Genomic DNA, 19,725 nt, shown 5'->3' on the forward strand with positions numbered 1-19,725 from the left:
AATGCCTAGCTTTTAAACTCACTAATGATTTATGAAGATAGAAAAAAACAACATCTTCCGATCCTTTGGAACCTGATCTAGTATAGTAATAAAGACTCCAGCACAGGCATCTCATTTAGGATAACCATTTCTCCCTGGCATTCCTCCAGACCTAGTTTGGAGGGCTTTGAGTGCCAAGCCAAGGAGTTGAAATTTATCCTGAAAACCCTGGGGAGTAATTGAAGTCATGATTCTCTTTTCACCTAACTCTTCTGTTTTTCTCAAATCCTGACCAAAATGCTGCTCTTTGAGTGAAGTCCTTCTTGACTCCATAACCAGTTGAACATTGCTTTCTTATTTGAATCCCCACTACCCGTGGCTTGTGGAACTTGAATGGTATTTTGCTGTGAGTCTGAGCTCCATTAGTAGGTTCCTTAGGGGAAATTCACTCTTCTGTTTTTGAATGCAGATGGTCTAGTTTTGAATGCAGTAAAGGCCCCAATAATTTCAATTCCTCCACTTCCTTTTCACATTTTGAGTGGTTCATAAGAGGCAATATAAAGTTGTGGAGGAGTTAAAACACGTAGGCTGGTAGCCTGGCTCTGCCATTTATTAACAACATGACCTTGAGCAAGTTACTTAACTTTTCTGAGGCTGTTGCCTCACATGTAAAATGGGGTTTAATAGTTTTTATATCATTGACTTACTCTGATGATTAAAAGAGTTGATATACAGTACTGAAAACAGGAGCTAAAACCAAGTAAGTATTAGCAACTTTTTTTGCCCATTTGCCTATGAACTGTCACCACATCTCTATTCATTGTCTTTATCTAAATTCTTGGCTTTCCAAGTGGGATTTCCCAACTTCATTTCCCAACTTCATTGCCTATGTGGAATAGTCCTCAGTCCTTCTTGGTGATCTCGGCTATCCAGTTCTCCCTGCTTGCTGATTACCAGATTCTCTCCTTCCTCCATCCATTCCTGTTCCACATGAGATTATGAACTAAAAACTTTGTCTGAATTGCAACTTTTGTATAGTTCATTATTTTATTTTCATCTTATTTTCTTTCTGTCCATAAAGAGTCAAACTTCTATTTGTTTCAGTTTTACTTAATTTTTTTTTTTGCAAAGGTTTTCCCTTGGTTAGATTTTAGCTTCTGTTTTCTAGTGAAGAATAGCTGGGTAAGTCCCACCACCACCACCACTCCCACCCAGGTCAGATTTACTTTACTACCTGACTTAAATCAGTTGTCACAGCTCATATTTTTATTTTCATTTACTTACAATAATTCCTCCATTTCTGAGCATTAATTGTAGTCAGCATTGTTATTTGCTAATGTTATAGGTCAACAAGTTATTTCAGAAGAGTTCTGTGTGCTTCAGCTGACACATGCTCTCCTCCCTGTCATCACATACTGAGTCAAACCTGGGTCAGGGTGAGCACTGTAACATTTTCAGCCACTGACTTTGTATTTTTAAGATAGCTCATTTATTTTAGCTCCATATTTAGCTAATGCCGTGAAGGGAACAAGATCTTTATCTCATTTCATGTTTCAGGCATCATAAAATGCTGAGTCACAGTGCATCTGAGGGCTGCTCTCACTAGGCAAGTGATTTAAAGTTTGAAGTTGGAGTGATTTCAGATTTCTGCCAGGTTTATATTGTTGTTCAATTTCTTTTTCTTTTTTAAATTTACTGTGCTTGTGTAATGTGGGATTGGGAGTGGGGTGGAGGTGGAGAAGGACTAGGGAGAGACTGTAGGAACCTGAAAGGCCCTTCATATTGTTCACAACTAAGTGAATACAGTACCATGAGGTCCATGCTTTTAAATAGTCTTAAATATACTGAAGCGACTTAGCAGCAGCAGCAGCAGCAGCAGTAAATATATGGTTCAGGCAGTTCAGACAGTAGTTTTGCTTTCTGCCTTTTACCTAACTAGTGTGTGTGTGTGTGCATGTGTGTGTGCACTTGAATGTTTATTCTGCTATTGTGTGGAATGTTCTGTAAATCTAACTAGTTTTGAATGTACAGAGCAGATGATGCCAGTTGAAATATTTGTCAGGGTATACAGAAGACATACCCTTGTCATGAGGATGTTAGTACAATTAGAATTGATGATTGTTGGTACTCTGAGAAAAAAAATTGTGGAGTTTGGATGGCTGGATAATCTGCATTCCTTGCAGTTCCTGAACTAGATTGTTTAGTAATAGTGCAGCGTGGTTATATAGGGTATATATGTATATGTGTGTGTATATATTGTACATACACAATACGGTGTTTCTATGAACTGCCTTACAGTCTCATTTTTGTGCATGTTCTTAGTTGCTTCCATAGGATACATTTCTAGGATACTGTTAATATTTTCATTTTGTCAATTTGCATGTGAGGAGCACATGCTTTTGTTCTGGCATATAATCTTAAAATATTCTGAAGTTGTGGGTTTGCTTAATAAAATGTCCATACCTTAAGTGTTAGAACAATTGTTAATAAACAATTGACAATATAGATTAGGAAAATCATCCAAAATCTATACTGACATTTAAGTATCAAATATATCTATATCTAAATATATATGTGTGTATGTACACATATACACACACATCTATACATTTATATACACACACATATACATATGGTGTACATCATTGTATAGCTCCACAGCTAACCTGTTAAACCCTGTCACGTCAAACCTTTCTTGTCAATTAGCACATTTAACTTTTCAGTTTGCTTATATCATTGCAATGGTATAGTAAGCAGACAAACTGGAAAGTTAAAGCATTTGTTTAGGGACAAATAATGGGGAAAATATGTCTATATATTTATCCACTCATTCAACAAATATGTATTATGGACCCATTTTGTGTTGGGCATTTTTTAGGGTAAGGGATACAATCATAAACAAAACAAAATCCTTTCCTTTACAGAACGTACATTCTAGTGGTGAAGACAGGAGGTAAACTAACAAGTAAATACATGGTATAACAGGTGAAAAAGAAGAAAGATAAGGAAGTATTGGGGTTGGACAGTATTTTTATTTACAATATTTGGGGAAGACTTCATTGATAAGGTGACATTTGAACTTTAAAGGAAGTGATGGAGTTAGCCACAGGAATATTTGAGAAAGCTTTCCAGGCAGTGGGCAAGCAAAGGCCCTAAGGCAGAACATGCCTGCTGTAAAGCATGTTCTTTATAGAGGATGGAGGCCAGGATGGCTGGGTAACAGCAAATGAAGGAGATAGTACAAGGAGCTAAAGTCAGAGATGTTGTCAAAGACCCAGTTAGGTCCATTGTAAAGACTTTGGCTTTTACTCTGAGTGTGATGGGAAGCCTTTAACAAGATTGACCAGAAGAGAAACAGAAACTAAGTGACATTTTAAATGGGGTGTGGGACCTCCCTGGCGGTCCAGTGGCTAAGACTGTGAGCTTTCAATGCAGGGGGCCTGGCTTCCGGTCAAGAAACTAGATCCCACATGCTGAAAGAAAGACCGAAGGTCCTGCATGCTGCAACTAAGACCCAGTGCAGCCAAATAAATAAATATTAAACAAATAAATGCATCCAGTAACTGTGTTGAGAATCTATTGTAATAAAACCCAAGGGAGGAATGACTTGGGCCCAGGTTGAAGAGGTGGAAGTTGCTGAGGAAAGGTCAGATTCTGGATATATTTTGAATTTGGAACCGATAGAGTTAAATCTGGGGTGTAATGGTAAAAATAAGCATTCATGTTAAATTAGAGATGCTTATCATACATTCAAGGAGCAATGTTGAGTAAGCAGTGGGTTTATAAGAATGGAGTTGGAAGGGCTGCAGTTTAGGCTGCAGTTTAGATGTAAATTGAGGACTCCCTCAACACATTGATGGTATATAACTTAAGACTTGCTAATCTCACCTATGATAGTTTACTCAGTAACTACACATTAGAACCCCTGGAGGAACTTTTTAAAGATTCCAATGTCCTCCCAGAGGTCCTGACTGAACTGATCAGAAATAGAGGAAGGCATTACATTTTTTAAAATAGTCTATTTTTGAATACTTAGATTGTTATAGTTTTTTTTTACATAGTAAATGTTTTTTTACATTACAATGTTTTTTTTTTAACATTGTAAACAATGCTTCTATGAACTGCCTTATAGTCTAATTTTTGTGCGTATTCTTAGTTGCTTTCATAGGATACATTTCTAGAATATTGTTAATATTTTCATTTTGTCAATTTACTCCTGAAGAACACATGCTTTTGTTCTGGCATAAAATCTTAAAATATTCTGGGCTTCCCGTGTGGCTCAGCTGGTAAAGAATCTGCCAGCAATGCGGGAGAGCAGGGTTCGATCCCTGGGTTGGGAAGATCCACTGGAGAAGGGATAGGCTACCCACTCCAGTATTCTGACCTGGAGAATTCCATGGGCTGTATAGTCCATGGGGTTGCAAAGAGTCAGACATGACTGAGCAACTTTCACTTTCACTTCACTGCTGAGATGGGAAAAGGACGTGGAATGATTGGCTAATACTCAGCAGGAGGGCAGAAAAATTGGCAAAGGGCTTGGCAATAGCCTTGAAAATATTCTAAAAGTGTGGGTTTTTTAAAAATAAAATTTCCATACCTTAGTTCATTCAGTTCAGTTCAGTCACTTAGTCGTGTCCGACTCTTTGTGACCCCATGAATCGCAGCACGCCAGGCCTCCCTGTCCATCACCAACTCCTGGAATTCACTCAGACTCACGTCCATCAAGTCAGTGATGCCATCCAGCCACCTCATCCTCTGTCATCCCCTTCTCCTCCTGCCCCCAATCCCTCCCATTATCAGAGTCTTTTCCAATGAGTCAACTCTTCGCATGAGGTGGCCAAAATACTGGACTTTCAGCTTTAGCATCATCCCTTCCAAAGAAATCCCAGGGCTGATCTCCTTCAGAATGGACTGGTTGGATCTCCTTGCAGTCCAAGGGACTCTCAAGAGTCTTCTCCAACACCACAGTTCAAAAGCATCAATTTGTTATTAAACAATTGATAATATAAATTAGGAAAATCATCCAAAATCTATAGTGACATTGAAGTGTCAAATCTTTTTCCTAGACATCGTACTTAAAGGTCTTAACATTGTTTAATCAGAATAAATTGTTGCTAAGAATTTCTTCTAATTAAACAATGTAAATGAACAGAATCCAGAAAGTTCATTCAATTCTGACTTAGTCATTAAGGTAGTCACAATCTGGAAGTCAGCTTAATTTTCTTATCAGATACCTTTTTTCTCAGTACATTTCATCAGGTTAAAACAAATCACGGTATCAAAGACACACAGTATAAAATGTTGGTACACAAGGATCAGGGCTTCCCTGTTAGGTATGGAATTAGGAAGCTCAATTGCAGGAATTCAGACAGTATGGACTAGGATGCCAATGGTAAAAATGGAGAGGCGTGAATGAATTTGGTATCAGTTCAGTTCAGTCGCTCAGTTGTGTCCGACTCTTTGCGACCCCATGGACTGCAGCATGCCAGGCCTCCTTGTCCATCACCAACTCCCAGAGTTTACTCAAATTCATTTCCATTGAGTCAGTGATGCCATCCAACCATCTCATCCTCTGTCGTCCCCTTCTCCCGCCTTCAATCTTTCCCAGATAATATGTATGAATCTCATTGCTATTTCCAGGTATTTCTCCCTCCCACATTCCTGAAAACATAAAGCCTTTAGTTTTTAGTCACCAGATAACATCATTTACTACCTGATTGTCAGTTTATTGACCCTTATTATTCCTCTTATTTCTCTTGTAGCTCTTGGTTTGTTTACTCTCCAGCTTCACTTCTGTCTTAATCTTTAGCTTGAAACATGTGTAAATGACCCTTCTAACACCTTGGCCTCTCACTTCCTTGAACTCACATTCAATGGTCTTGTCCTCCATTGCCATGGAGCTACTTACTCTGGTGGTTTTATAACTTTGTCATTGCCAAACTCTCATTAATCTCATTCACTGATTACCACTTATCTTTCCACTCCCTCTAATACTCTGAACCCAACAATCTTTCAACCACACCAGGACTGGATTTAGCAAAGTGGAGACCATTATGAGAATGGAACAAGGACTTTTAAAGTGTATAGTGGAGAGATGATAATGTTTGATTGTGGATATCAGAATGTAGTACTATCAATGGATTATGGGGTCCTGGTCCTATAGGGGGATGGATTTGATATAGTAATAGATGTTTGAAAGATGAGAAAAATTGAAATGATTTCATATTTTAATTTGAGGCACGAAAGTGGTGGTAAAATCATTTACAGAGATGAAAAAGGCTAAGGAAGGAGCAGATTTGGTGGTTGTATGAATCAAGACTATTAAATATTTTGGCAGAGTTAAATTTGAAATTCCAGTATCTGACTAGAAATGTAGACTAAGGAATCAAATCTAATTAATCACTTAGAGCTCAAGGAAGAGGTCAAGGCTGGGATAGAAATTTTGCAACAGTTATCCAGGTGGCTTTCAAAGTCTGGGGAGTGGCTGAAGTCACCTTCTAGGCCCAGGGGAAAGGAGGAAAAACAGTCACAGTTTAAGAGGGCTTCACTTTCAATCTGAATAAGAAGGCAAAGTTCATAGGAGTTGAGGCTATGGGAATTTTGATGGGCAGTGAATTCCAGAGGGCAGAGAGGAAGAATTTCAGACTTAATTAGTTTAGACCCAATCGACAGGAATTTAAATTTTTACTACTTCAAATTTTTTCCAATTCAAATCTGGTGTGATCTGGCTATGAAAACTCTTGAATGGTTTATTGTTGTTGTTGTTCAGTTACTCGGTCATGTCCGACACTGCAGTCCCATGAACTGCAGCACACCAGGCTTCCCTGTCCTTCACCATCTCCCGGAGTTTGTTCAAACTCATGTCCATCGAGTTGGTGATGCCATTCAGCCACCTCATCCTCTGTTATCCCCTTCCCCTCCTGCCTTCAATCTTTCCCAGCATCAGGGTCTTTTCCAATGAGTCAGCTCTTCGCAGCAGGTGGCCAAAGTATTGTAGTTTCAGCTTCAGCATCTGTCCTTTCAATGAATATTCAGGACTAATTTCCTTTAGAATAGACTGGTTGGATCTCCTTGCAGTCCAAGGGTCTCTCAAGAGTCTTCTCCAACACCACAATTCAAAAACATCAATTCTTTAGCACTCAATCTTCTTTATGGTCCAGCTCTCACATCCATACATGACTACTGGAAAAAAACCATAGCTTTGGTTTTTCCAGAATGGAAAATGGTTTTCCAGGACGGTTTATTGCAGAACTTTAATTAAATCAAAATATGTTGGCTATCTTTCCAATTCTAGTGTAATCAAGAGTCCTAACACCTTCTCTTTAAATATCTGGGTCTGAAGGATTTATCAGTTTCTTAAAGGAAAAAGAAAGAAAGAAAAAGAAAACTTGATTCAGCCTACCTTAGAGTAGGCTGAATGAGTAGACTTAAATGATTATAATCATTTAATCATTTCATTAGATGATTTTCAAATCACCTATTCTTCAGTTTCATCTATCTCAACTAAATGTTCTTATACCTATGAATTTATGAATGTAGACATCTTGGTGACAATAAAGTTATTTTAAAATTTATTTTAATTAATATATTTATGTCATTCAAAATTATACAAGGAGAAATCTTGCTTCCATCCCTGTCCTCTTCACCCCTGTTTACCTCATACAAATTGCCTGTATTTCTTGTCTTTCCATCATTTTTTTATACAAGTCAAGCAATTTAAATTTGTATTCTTATCTCCACTTCTTTTTAATATAGAAGTATAATGCTATAAATATATGCTTTGCTCTGTACTGTATTTGAACTAAAATCCTCAAAATCCTTCCACATCAGTACATAGAGATTTTCCTCATTCTTTTTTTCTCTCATAATAGTAAAAGATGTTTATCAGTTTTCACAATCAATAACTAGACAAAAAATAAAAGATAATTACAATTGCAAGCCATAATAGGAACATGATTAACTTAACAATATAAAATAATCACATGCTATTTGGCAGGGGGTGTCAAGCAGAGTGATGTGGTAAGTGGAAGTGCATACATGCGCTTCATCCACCCAGCCAATGTCTTTTTCGGTTGTTGCGTTTAATCCATTTACATTTAAGGTAGTTATCAATATGTATGGGCTTCCCTCATAGCTCAGTCGGTAAAGAATCTGCCTGCAATGCAGGAGACCTGGGTTCAATTCCTGAGTTGGGAAGATTCCCCTGGAGAAGGTAATGGCCATCCACCGCAGTATTCTTGCCTGGAAAATCCCATGGACAGAGCAGCCTGGAGGAGTACAGTCCATGGGTTCGCAAGAGTCAGACACGACTTAGCAACTAAACCACCAAACCACCATCAATATGTATGATCCTATTACTGTTTTCTTAATTGTTTTGGGTTTATTTTCTTTAGGGCTTTTCCTTTCCTTGTGTTTCCTTCCTAGTGAAGTTCCTTTAGCAATTTGTTGTAAAGCTGGTTTGGTGGTGCTGAATTCTTTTAACTTTTGCTTGTCTGGAAATATTTTGATTTCTCCAACAAATCTGAAGGAGAGTCTTGCTGGGTAGAGTATTCTTAGCTGTAAGTTCTTCCCTTTCATCACTTTAAATATATCGTGCCATTCCCTTCTGGCTTGTAGAGTTTCTATTGAGAAATCAGCTGGTAGCCTAATGGGAGTTCCCTTGTATGTTATTTATCATTTTTCCCTTGTTGCTTTCAATACTTTATCTCTGTCTTTAATTTTTGTCAGTTTGATTACTATATGTCTCAGTGTGTGTCTCCTTGGGTTTATCCTTTCTGGGACTCTGTGCTTCCTGGACTTCGTTGACTATTTCCTGTCCCATATTCAGGAAGTTTTCAGCTATTATCTCTTCAAATAGTTTCCTAGAAAACAAAAATATTTCTCAGGACCTTTCTCTTTCTCTTCTCCTTCTGGGACCCCTCTACTGCGAATGTTTGTGCATTTGATGTTGTCCCAGAGATCTCTTAGGCTGTCTTCATTTCTTTTCATTCTTTTTTCTATATTCTGTTCTCTAGCAGTGATTTCCACCATTCTGATGGGAGGGACTGGTGGTAGGAAAAACTGGGTCTTGCTCTGGTAGGCAGGGTCTTGCTCAGTAAAGCTTTAACCCAATTATCTGGTGATAGATGGGGTTGCACTCCCTCCCTGGTAGTTGTTTGGCCTGAGGTGACCCAGCGCTGGGGCCTAGGGCTGTGTGGTAGGGTTAATGGTGAACTCCAAGGGGATTTATGCCAAGAGGGACCTGTCAGTGCCCCCATCCCTATGGTGAGCCCCTGCCAACCCAGGCCCTGCAACACTAGCAGGGAGTTTTGGTTCAGTCTCCTGTGATGACTGGTCCTCTCCTCTGGGTTTAGGAGCATGCAAAATTTTGTTTGTGCCCTCTAAGACTGAGCTCTGTGTTTCCCTCAGTCCTCTGGAAGGCCTATAATCAAAACCCACTGGCCCTGCAGACCAGATTCCCTGGGATTCCCAGTCCCTTTGTCGGATCCCCAGGCTGGGAAGTCTGACAGGGGGTTCAGAACCTTCATAATAGTGGGAGAACTTCTTTGGTATTATTATTCTCCAGTCTGTGGTTCACCCACCTGGCAGGTATGGGATTTGATTTTATCAATATTGCGCTCCTCCTACCTTCTCACTGCAGCTTCTTCTTTGACTTTGGACGTGGGGTATCTTTTTTTGGTGGGTTCCAGTGTCCCCCTGCTGATGGTTGTTCAAAGCTAGTTGCAATTTTGGAGCTCTCGCAGGCGGAGATGAGCACACGTCCTTCTACTCAACCATCTTGAACTCTTCATTCTTTTTTGTAGCAACATACATTGTGAGAACGTACCATGATTTATTTAATTAGCTCTTTTTGATGGACAATTGACCTGTTATCTGGTAACTAAGATATGTATCTATCCCAGAGATGAAAATACCTTAGAAGTTATTCTTTATTTACCAATTTCAGGAAATAGGATCAAATTCTTCAGCAGTATTCTACAAGGGTGTAAAAAGTCTTGAGTTTATTTTTGATAGCTTAATTTTTAAAGGAAGTTGCTTTAATCAAAAGAAAAATTCAAATTTTCTTAAGAACAGAAGGTATTGTTTTCAGATATCCTAGAATTCTAGGTCAACGTAATGGAGACATTTCTTCAGCTGTGGTTTAGCTGTGAACTTGGCTAGCAGATTTATTCTTCTAAAGAAACAAACTACTCAGGTCCAACTGGAAAAATACATAGAAGAAATCCAGAAGATTGTTGGCCTTGACGATGGAAGCCCTCTTTTTGCTCTAAAAGAAATCACAATAGAATACTCTTTAGGGGGATCTCCATGAGCAATAAAACTCACTGAAATGATTGTTGTTAAAGTCTGTGTCTCCTTGGAAAGAAGATTCCATTCTGAAATTTTCTTTCAGCAAATCTAACTATTTAATTTTTTTTCCCAGCCAGATTAGGGGGCTTGCAGACTAATAAGGTTAATGAATGAATAGCTCTCATTATCTAAAAAGCCAATGGTGACTTGAAGTGAAGTGCCCCACCTCAACTCCTGCAAGAATTTCTTGTAAGTGTTCTTTTATCTCTTTTCTTAGCAGGATTAATTAAGTTTTAAAAATTAGTTGTTAGTCCTCTAAAAATTGCTCCACAACTTCAAAAAGTCCACAAGTTGTGGCTGTTCTCCTTTGCTGAAGTGGTCCTCAGTAACAGCAATTAACATTCTAACATTTATTGAGCGCTCACTCCTACCAGGTACCATAGAATAGGCATGGCCTCTTTCCTCAAAGAAATCATCATGAAGATAGCTTCAACACTGCTGTGTTTTCCAGCAGTTGGATTCCACAATTGGAGGAACATTGAGATGTGAATGTGGTTTATCACTAATAAAAAGATTTCAATTGCTCTTTGGAGATGGGAGATGCATACTATAACTATAATTGTATAAATACTGTAATTGTAGGTTCCAGGATGCTCTATTAGGCTAAAGGAAATGCCCATCTGTAGATTGTGCAAAGACCAAAGTCATGGTTCTCATGTCCTGTTGTGCAGTAAGTTTTCTGAGGGTGAAAGTAATTTAAAGATCACTTCCTACTTTTCTGTAAGTTTCATGGGAGCAGAAATTATATCTCTCTTGCTTGTTTTATTTCCTCTACTTTAAAAAGTGCTTTGTACATAGTGGTAAAGTATTAAAATGACAGTTAGCCATAGTAAGGAAAACTTTACAGGGGGCAAGGGAGGGGAGAGCAATGTAGTAATTGGTATTGTACCACTGGGTAGAATTTGCAGTGAGAGAGAAAGATGGGACATAGCAACTCTTAACATAGCATGGACAGGTGAGAATTTATAGTCAAGGAGCAAAGTGGGGATCAGTGGGTAGAAAATTACTGGGAAACAACATCAGAGGTAACGGGAGATTCTGCTAAACTGACCTAACAGGCTTCTTGGTAAAGTCAGCCTAGGGTGATCAGACATCATCTGAGAGATCGTAGTGGTTGAGGAAGCTGCTAAGATATAGAGGGTGATGAGGTATGCAGGATGGAAGATTCTGGCTAAACTGATTTATCAGGATTCTTGTTTAAATTGGACAATGCAGTAGATGAACACAGAAGTCTGGAAGTCAGGTTGAGCTGAAAAAAGTTCAGGGGAATCTGAGTAAAGTTTGGTCAATGAGAGAATATTTTTCAAAAGAAAGCAGTCAATTATCTGTGGAATGGATAATGAATAACAATGAATTCCTTGTATAAAATATTCATGTATTCACCCATTTGTTCATTTCACAAATACCTAAGTGAAATATTTATATAGACACCGTTCTAGGCACTTGGGGAAAAAAAGTCAGTGAACAACACCCAGATTCAACTTCTATCCTCATGGAACTTATATTCTAGTTGTAAACAAGATAAGTAAGTAAAATATATATTAAGTTTGATAGAGACCAGTGCTTCAGAGAAGAAGAAGCAGAGAAAGAGAATAAGAAATGTTGGGAGAAGGATATAGTATTGAAATTGTAGATATGATGTCCGGAGAAGACCTCCCTAGATGGTGACATTTAAGTAAAGCCAAGATATAAATGAAGAAGGAAGGATCTGCCAGATATCTGGGGAAAGAACATTCCAGTTCAAGCAGAAGGAACAGCATGTGTACAAATCCTGTGACAGGAGTGTGCCAAAGTTAGAAAGGTAAAGCAAGACAGGGCATACAGAGCCTTATGTTCCTTGTGTAGACTTTGGCCTTTACATAGCATTAGATGGGAAGACATTGAAAGATTTTGAGCAGGGAAGCAAGGTGCTGGGATGGACATTTTCAAAGGGTATTTTCAGTTCAGTTCAGTCACTCAGTCGTGTCCAACTCTTTGCAACCCCATGAATCACAGCACGCCAGGCCTCCCTGTCCATCACCAACTCCCGGAGTTCACTCAGACTCACATCCATCGAGTCAGTGATGCCATCCAGCCATCTCATCCTGTGTCGTCCCCTTCTCCTCCTGCCCCCAATCCCTCCCAGCATCAGTCTTTTCCAATGAGTCAACTCTTCGCATGAGGTGGCCAAAGTACTGGAGTTTCAGCTTTAGCATCATTCCTTCCAAAGAAATCCCAGGGCTGATCTCCTTCAGAATGGACTGGTTGGATCTCCTTGTAGTCCATGGGACTGTCAAGAGTCTTCTCCAACACCACAGTTCAAAAGCATCAATTCTCGCATTGCAAATGGATTGAAGAGCAATAAGGGCAGAAGTTAAGAGGTTATTACAATAATCCAGGCAAGATAAGAAAGGTTTCCTCAGTGATCATTGCAAAGAAGTAGAGGACAACAATAGAATGGGGAAGACTGGAGATCTCTTCAAGAAAGTTAGAGATACCAAGAGAATTTTTCATGCAAAGATGGGCTCGATAAAGGCCAGAAATGGTATGGACCTAACAAAAGCAAAAGATATTAAGAAGAGGTGGCAAGAATACACAGAAGAACTAAAAAAAAAAAAAAAAAAATCTTCATGACCCAGATAACCATGATGGTGTGATCACCCACCTAGAGCCAAACATCCTGGAATGTGATGTCAAGATGGCTTTAGGAAGCATCACTACCAACAGAGCTAGTGGAGGTGATGGAATTCCAGTTGAGCTATTTCAAATCCTAAAAGATGATGCTGTGAAAGTGCTGTACTCAATATGCTAGCAAATCTGGCAAACTCAGCAGTGGCCACAGGACTGGAAAAAGTCAGTTTTCATTCCAATCCCAAAGAAAGGCAATGCCAAAGAATGTTCCAACTCCACACAATTGCACTCATCTCATACACTAGCAAAGCAATGCTTATATTCTCCAAGTAAGGCTTCAACAGTTCATGAACCATGAACTTCCAGATGTTCAAGCTGGATTTAGAAAAGGAAAAGGAACCACAGATCAAATTGCCATCATCTGTTGGATCATGGAAAAAGCAACAGAGTTCTAGAAAAACATCTATTCCTGCTTTATTGACTATGCCAAAGCCTTTGACTGTGTGGATCACAACAAACTGTGGAAAATTCTTCAAGAGATGGGAATACCAGACCACCTTACCTGCCTCCTGAGAAATCTGTATGCAGGTCAAGAAGCAACAGTTAGAACCAGACATGGAACAAAAGACTGGTTCCAAATTGGGAAAGGAGTATGTCAGGCTGTATATTGTCATCCTGTTTATTTAACTTCTATGCAGAGTACATCATGTGAAATGCTGGGCTGGATGAAGCCCAAGCTGGAATCAATACTGCTGGGAGAAATATCAGTTACCTCAGATATGCAGATGACACTACCCTTATGACAGAAAGTGAAGAGGAAGTAAAGAGCCTCTTGATGAAAGTGAAAGAGGAGACTGAAAAAGTTGGCTTAAAACTCAGCAATCAAAAAAATGAAGATCATGGCATCCAGTCCCATCACTTCATGGCAAATAGATGGAGAAACAATGGAAACAGTGAGAGACTTTATTTTTGGAGGGTCCAAAGTCACTGCAGATGGTGACTGCAGCCATGAAATTAAAAGATGCTTGCTTCTTGGAAGAAAAGCTATGACCAACCTAGACAGAATATTAAAAAGCAGAGACATTACTTTGCCAACAAAAGTCCGTCTAGTCAAAGCTATGGTTTTTCTAGTAGTCATGTATGGATGGAGAAGGCAATGGCAACCCACTCCAGTATTCTTGCCTGGATAATCCCATGGATGGAGGAGCCTGGTGGGCTGCCATCTATGGGGTCGCACAGAGTCGGACACGACTGATGCGACTTAGCAGCAGCAGCAGCATGTATGGATGTGAGAGTTGGACTATAAGGAAAGCTGAGCACTGAAGAATTGATACTTTTGAACTGTGTTGTTAGAGAAGACTCTTGAGAGTCCCTTGGACTGCAAGGAGATCAAACCAGTCCATCCTAAAGGAAATCAGTCCTGAATATTCACTGGAAGGACTGATGCTTAAGATGAAACTCCAATACTTTGGCCACCTGATGCAAAGAACTGACTCCTTGGAAAAGACCCCGATGCTGGGAAAGACTGAAGACAGAAGGAGAAGGGGACGACAGTGGATGAGGTGGTTGGCGGTGGCATCACCGACTTGATGGACATGAGTCTGAGCAAGCTCTGAGAGTTGATATTGGACAGGGAAGCCTGGCATGCTGCAGTCCATGGGATTGCAAAGAGTCGGACACGACTGAACGACTGAACTGAACTGAGGCAAGAGATGTCCAGGGTGTTATTGGTGCCAGATATTTATCAGTGGCTGAATTCTAGATTGATTTTTGCAGACAACAAAGAAAGTAATAGCTTACGGATCTGTTGTGAGGTGTAAAAAAAAGGGAAGGGTGAGAACCACGGGCAAATGCTTACAGTTGGTGCTGAGTTGAGTCTTGGACCACTGTATGTTACACTGAAACATTATTCACACGTGTAAAGCAAAAATATAATGCTCCATAAAAACAGGTAGTGGAAAACAGCATGCCCCACCAATTTCTTGACTTGTGCATCTGCTTAGCATTTACCACACTAGCGTATGTTTAACTTGAATGTTAAACCCCATAGAGTTTAGGCTCTTAATGGGTAAGGTTTGTGACTTATGTTTTTATTTCTCTATTTCCTAGCAAAGTACCTGGCATAGTGTAGACACTAAATACACATTTAGTAAGTGAATAGATTTTTCTAAATATGTTACATTCCCATATTAATTAATTTAAAACTCTTTGGGGGGACTTCCCTGGTGATCCAGTGGCTAAGAATCTGCCTGCCAATGCAGGGAACATGGGTTCAATCTCCTGGTCCAGGAATATCCCATATGCTGCAGAGCAATTAAGCCCATGTGCCATAAATACTAAGCCCACATGTCTCAACTAGAGAAAGCCCACATGCCACATTAAAGACCCAGCACAACCAAAAAAATAAAAGAAGGGAAAAAGGTTACTTTAAAATTAAATTAAAATGATATATTCACGAATAAAATATTCCTTTTCCTTCGCTCCAGACTCTCAGAGCCTTTCCTTAGAAGGCTATTTCTGTTAATAACACTCTCTTATGCATAATTTCAGGCATTTTCTATGTACATGTAACCATATATACATTTTATTCACAAATAATTGCATAGAATGCAGTTTTCTTTTTCCACCAAATCTTAATAAAAATTGTACCTAGGAACAGATTGGTTTACTAATCTACCTTCTCTGGTCAAAGCAATTCATGTTAGAAAAAAATTCAATAAAACAGTTTCTACTTTTTCTGTAGTCTTTTTCATTCATTAGTTATTCACTCCTTTTTAATTTTCCATACCAGAGCACCCCTTCGGGGGCGTATTAAGGGATTTAAAATTTGGATCGTAAAATAAATCACTCATTCCCGATAAGCAGTGCAACACCACACATTATTCAGTTCAGATACATTGACCATGGTTGTGTGTTGCTACAAATGTTTTATGATTTCAGCTTCGCAGTGCTATCATTTTTGGCCAAGACCAGAGCAGTTTACATTTTGCAGTGGGCAAGAAACAGAACTTTTTCTGTTGCTCTATAACTCAATCTCTAAGACCTCTGTTTGACCAAGGTTGTGGAAACATGGAGTTCCTCCTTTTCCTGTGGTTATGTCTAAGCTCTAGGGGCTTTTGTCGTACCACAAAGTTGGGGTGCCCTCCTTGTTGCCTACTAGGTGTCCATGAAACCATGCTTCCCCTATCTGCTGGTCCCTTCAGGTCATGTAGCCAAGTTCACCCTGTAGAGAATGGCAGCGTTGCTGCTGCTTTCATTGTTGTACTTGGGCTTTGGGCAGGAATTGTGCCTCTCTGAAGCCACATACGCCCAGACTCCTTCGCACTCATTTCCTCTCTGGGGCTTTGCAACTTTCTCCACATAAGGGGATGCAAGTGGATTTGTTCTCAGACTCTGAGGTTTTAGCATGTTTCTTTCCACATTGTTCATCAGACAGCATTCAGCCCCGTTCCCTCGGTTTTCACTGTGTCTAAACCTTCATCAGTTTCTCTCCATTTCTCTTGTCTCCCCAACAAGCTACCAGTCTTCAATCAGGGTGTCTTTTGTTTTAGTCTGGGATAGATGTAGATGGGGACGGGATAAAGAGCCAAGAGGTAAAAGGGGTCATTATTCTGCTATGGTAAAATCTCTTAGCATTTCTTTTAGGCTTCTGTTCTGGGACATTTCTCAGCTGGCCCTCCCTCCATCTACATCTGGCCCCCTCCCTTCTGGCCCCAGCATATCAGCCTCCTCCTATTACATCGTATAAAGGAAAATCCATTAGAAGTGCTCTACCTGGTCAGCATTTAACTTTCCAGAGGATTCTATTTGTTAAAATTCAGTCTTCCTCTTTGTATCTGAATTCATAGGGTTAAAGGGGGCAGAGTATTTGGCAAACCTGAACCCGAGGACAGTAAAATCTGTTCTTTGTCTGCTCCTGGAGGGTAATGCCCTAAGCGAACATCTGAGAAGGCCCAGAAAGTGAGCTGGATCAAGTCTTGGTCCCAGGAGATGAACGATTTGGGGTGTGGGCAGTGCAACCACCTGTGTCTCCCCAGCTCATTATTGGTCCTATCTATCTTTGGGACAACTAGGCTTTGTGGTTTCCTTCTTTCAAGCCTTTCCAGATACATCTCTACCAACTCCTGCTTTAGAGAGAAGTCCAATACATAGTGTGTATGACTCTTGATTCAGGGCTCTAAGATGTGGCAGAATTATTTAGAAATGCTTAAGACAAAATTAATTTCATTGCACTAAACAAGAAACAGTATATACATTCTATTGGGCTGAAAAACTCAGTTTCTTTCTTTTTCCATTTGTGTTTACTATGTAGTATTATCACGTATATGTGTGCATGTGTGTGCTCAGTCATGTCTGACTCTTTGCGACCTTTTGGACTGTAGTCCACCAGGCTCCTCTGTCCACAGGATTTTTTAGGCAAGAATACTGGAGTGGGTTGCCCTTTCCTTCTCCAGGGATCGAACATGGGATGACACAGGGATCATGTCACCTGTGTCTCCTACACTGCAGGCGGTTTCTTTACTGCAGATCCATTGGGGAAGCCCATAATATTAGCAAAGATTAAGCCTTTAGGAAAGAAGTGAAAATATGTAAAGTTCTGTTCGTGACATAGACATTAAAAAGCCAGTGTCCAACATGGTCTGAGACACTGGGTTGGCAGCATGCATCTCTGCCTTGTTTGTGCTGCTCTGCCCCGAGCAGGCTTTGTCTATAAGTGTACTGTCACTATGGTAAAGGCTGCAGAAAATTCATTCATTCTCTTTCCCTCTTTCAACACCATTGACCTTACTTCATCATCTGTGAACTGATGTTTTCCAGTCATAATTATACTTCAAATTTAGAAAAACATTCAACATGTAATTTAAAGTCTAAGGACTGTGTTGAATCCCACAGCAAGTGCAAAGGTGAATCCTGGGAACTGACTTTGTTTCTTGCCTTGAGTACCAAGAACCCCAAACTTTGGTTGGCAGCTTCAATAGTACTATCCCTAAATTAGTACATTTATAATAAGTTGCTAATTTCTTTATTACTTTATTCTACAAATGTGTAAACTGATTATTTTAACCTGGTTTTATAGGGTTTGCACAGGGCTCATTTTGCTTCATATGTTTAACTATTTTCTCTTTCTCTTTATGATACTCCAAAGAAAATCATTTAGACAAGAAGGCATTTGGTATTCTAGGTCAGGACTTGGAAATTTAATCAGCTGCAGAGAGGCGCAAATGGGGTGAACTGTTCAGTTCAGTTCAGTCGTTCAGTTGTGTCCGACTCTTGGCGACCCCATGGACTGCAGCACGCCAGGCTTCCCTGTCCATCACCAACTCCCGAAGTTTGCTCAAACTCATGTCCGTGAAGTCAGTGATGCCATCCAACCATTTCATTCTCTGGCATCCCCTTCTCCTCCTGCCTTCAGTCTCTCCCAGCATCAGGGTCTTTTCCAGTGAGTCAGTTCTATGTATCAGGTGGCCAAAGTGTTGGAGTTTCAGTTTCAGCATTAGTCCTTCCAATGAATATCAGGACTTTCTTTAGGATGGACTGGTTGGGTCTCCATGCAGTCCAAGGGACTCTCAGGAGTCTTCTCCAACACCACAGTTCAAAAGCATCAGTTCTTCGGTGCCTAGATTTCTTTGTAGTACAAGTCTCACGTCCATACATGACTACTGGAAAAACCACAGCTTTGGCTAGACTGATCTTTGTTGGCAAAGTAATGTCTCTGCTTTTTAATGTGCTGTCTAGTTTGGTCATAGCTTTTCTTCCAAGGAGGGTCCTACAATTTGGGTAGATGAGGATTGTGGCATTCTGAAGGACTTGAAAAGTGAAAGTGAAAGTTAGTCACTCAGTCGTGTCTGACTCTTTGTGACTCCATGGACTGTAGCCCACCAGACTCCTCCATGGAATTCTCCAGGCAAGAATTCTGGAATGGGAAGGACTTAAATATCAACAAAATGAAGAAGCCCTTTTTCAGGTCCAGCTAGCTGTAACCAGATAGAAATGAGAGTCCTGGGACTTCCTTGGTCGTCCAATGGTTAAGATGCCACACTTCCACCGTAGGGGACATGAATTCAATCCCTGATTGGGCAACTAAGATCACACATGTCACATGGCCAAAAACAAAAAAAAGAAGAAAAATATGAGTCTTATGTTGACAGAATTACTATTTCAAGACAATGTGAAATTCCAAATTTTCATGAGAAATTAACTTTTTTTAAAATTACGTGGGGCCTACCAAAACAAACCTTCATGCCAGATTTGGCTTATGGGTCACTTGGTTGAAACTTCTGTTCTCAACATTATGGTTTATAATACTTCTGTTATTAAAATTAAACTATGAGACTCCATAAGGAAGATCTTGGCTGATTTTTGCCAAATCAATACAGACATTAGAGAACATATTTTTAATCCAGGAAAGAGAGTGAGAAATTGAAACTCCCTCCAAATAGTGGCAATTTTGACATCTTTCTTCAGAGAATAAGAATAGAGCAAAAAAATTTCACTAAAAGAATTTGAACATGGGGGAAAATGTCTTTTAGAAAAGGATGTGACAGAGGCATCACCAAATGGCAGAGTAGAAAGGGCCTGTACTCACCTCCTCCCACAGGCACACCAAAATTACAACTATTTATGGAGACCCCCTCTATGAGAACTACCTGAAGACTAGAAGAAAAGATTTTCCAAACTAAAAATATAAAGAAGGAAATGTGAGACAGGTAGAAGGAACAGAGACGCACCATAGTCAAGACACTAGCCCCCAGGTAGGGGACCCACAAATAAGATCATCACAAATGC

The 19,725-nt window shown here is 39.8% G+C and overlaps 1 long non-coding RNA gene across 1 annotated transcript in view; it reads left to right on the plus strand.

The window, feature by feature from the left end:
* The first annotated feature begins 643 nt into the window (after positions 1-643).
* LOC132342796 (uncharacterized) overlaps positions 644-19,725 on the plus strand; it is a 34,608-nt gene continuing 15,526 nt past the window's right edge. The window contains exon 1 of the long non-coding RNA XR_009491289.1: positions 644-739. This is a non-coding gene — a long non-coding RNA (uncharacterized lncRNA). The remainder of the gene's footprint in view (positions 740-19,725) is intronic.

The sequence above is a fragment of the Bos taurus genome, chromosome 18, assembly GCF_002263795.3.
Source record: "Bos taurus isolate L1 Dominette 01449 registration number 42190680 breed Hereford chromosome 18, ARS-UCD2.0, whole genome shotgun sequence".
Taxonomy (NCBI): domain Eukaryota; kingdom Metazoa; phylum Chordata; class Mammalia; order Artiodactyla; family Bovidae; genus Bos; species Bos taurus.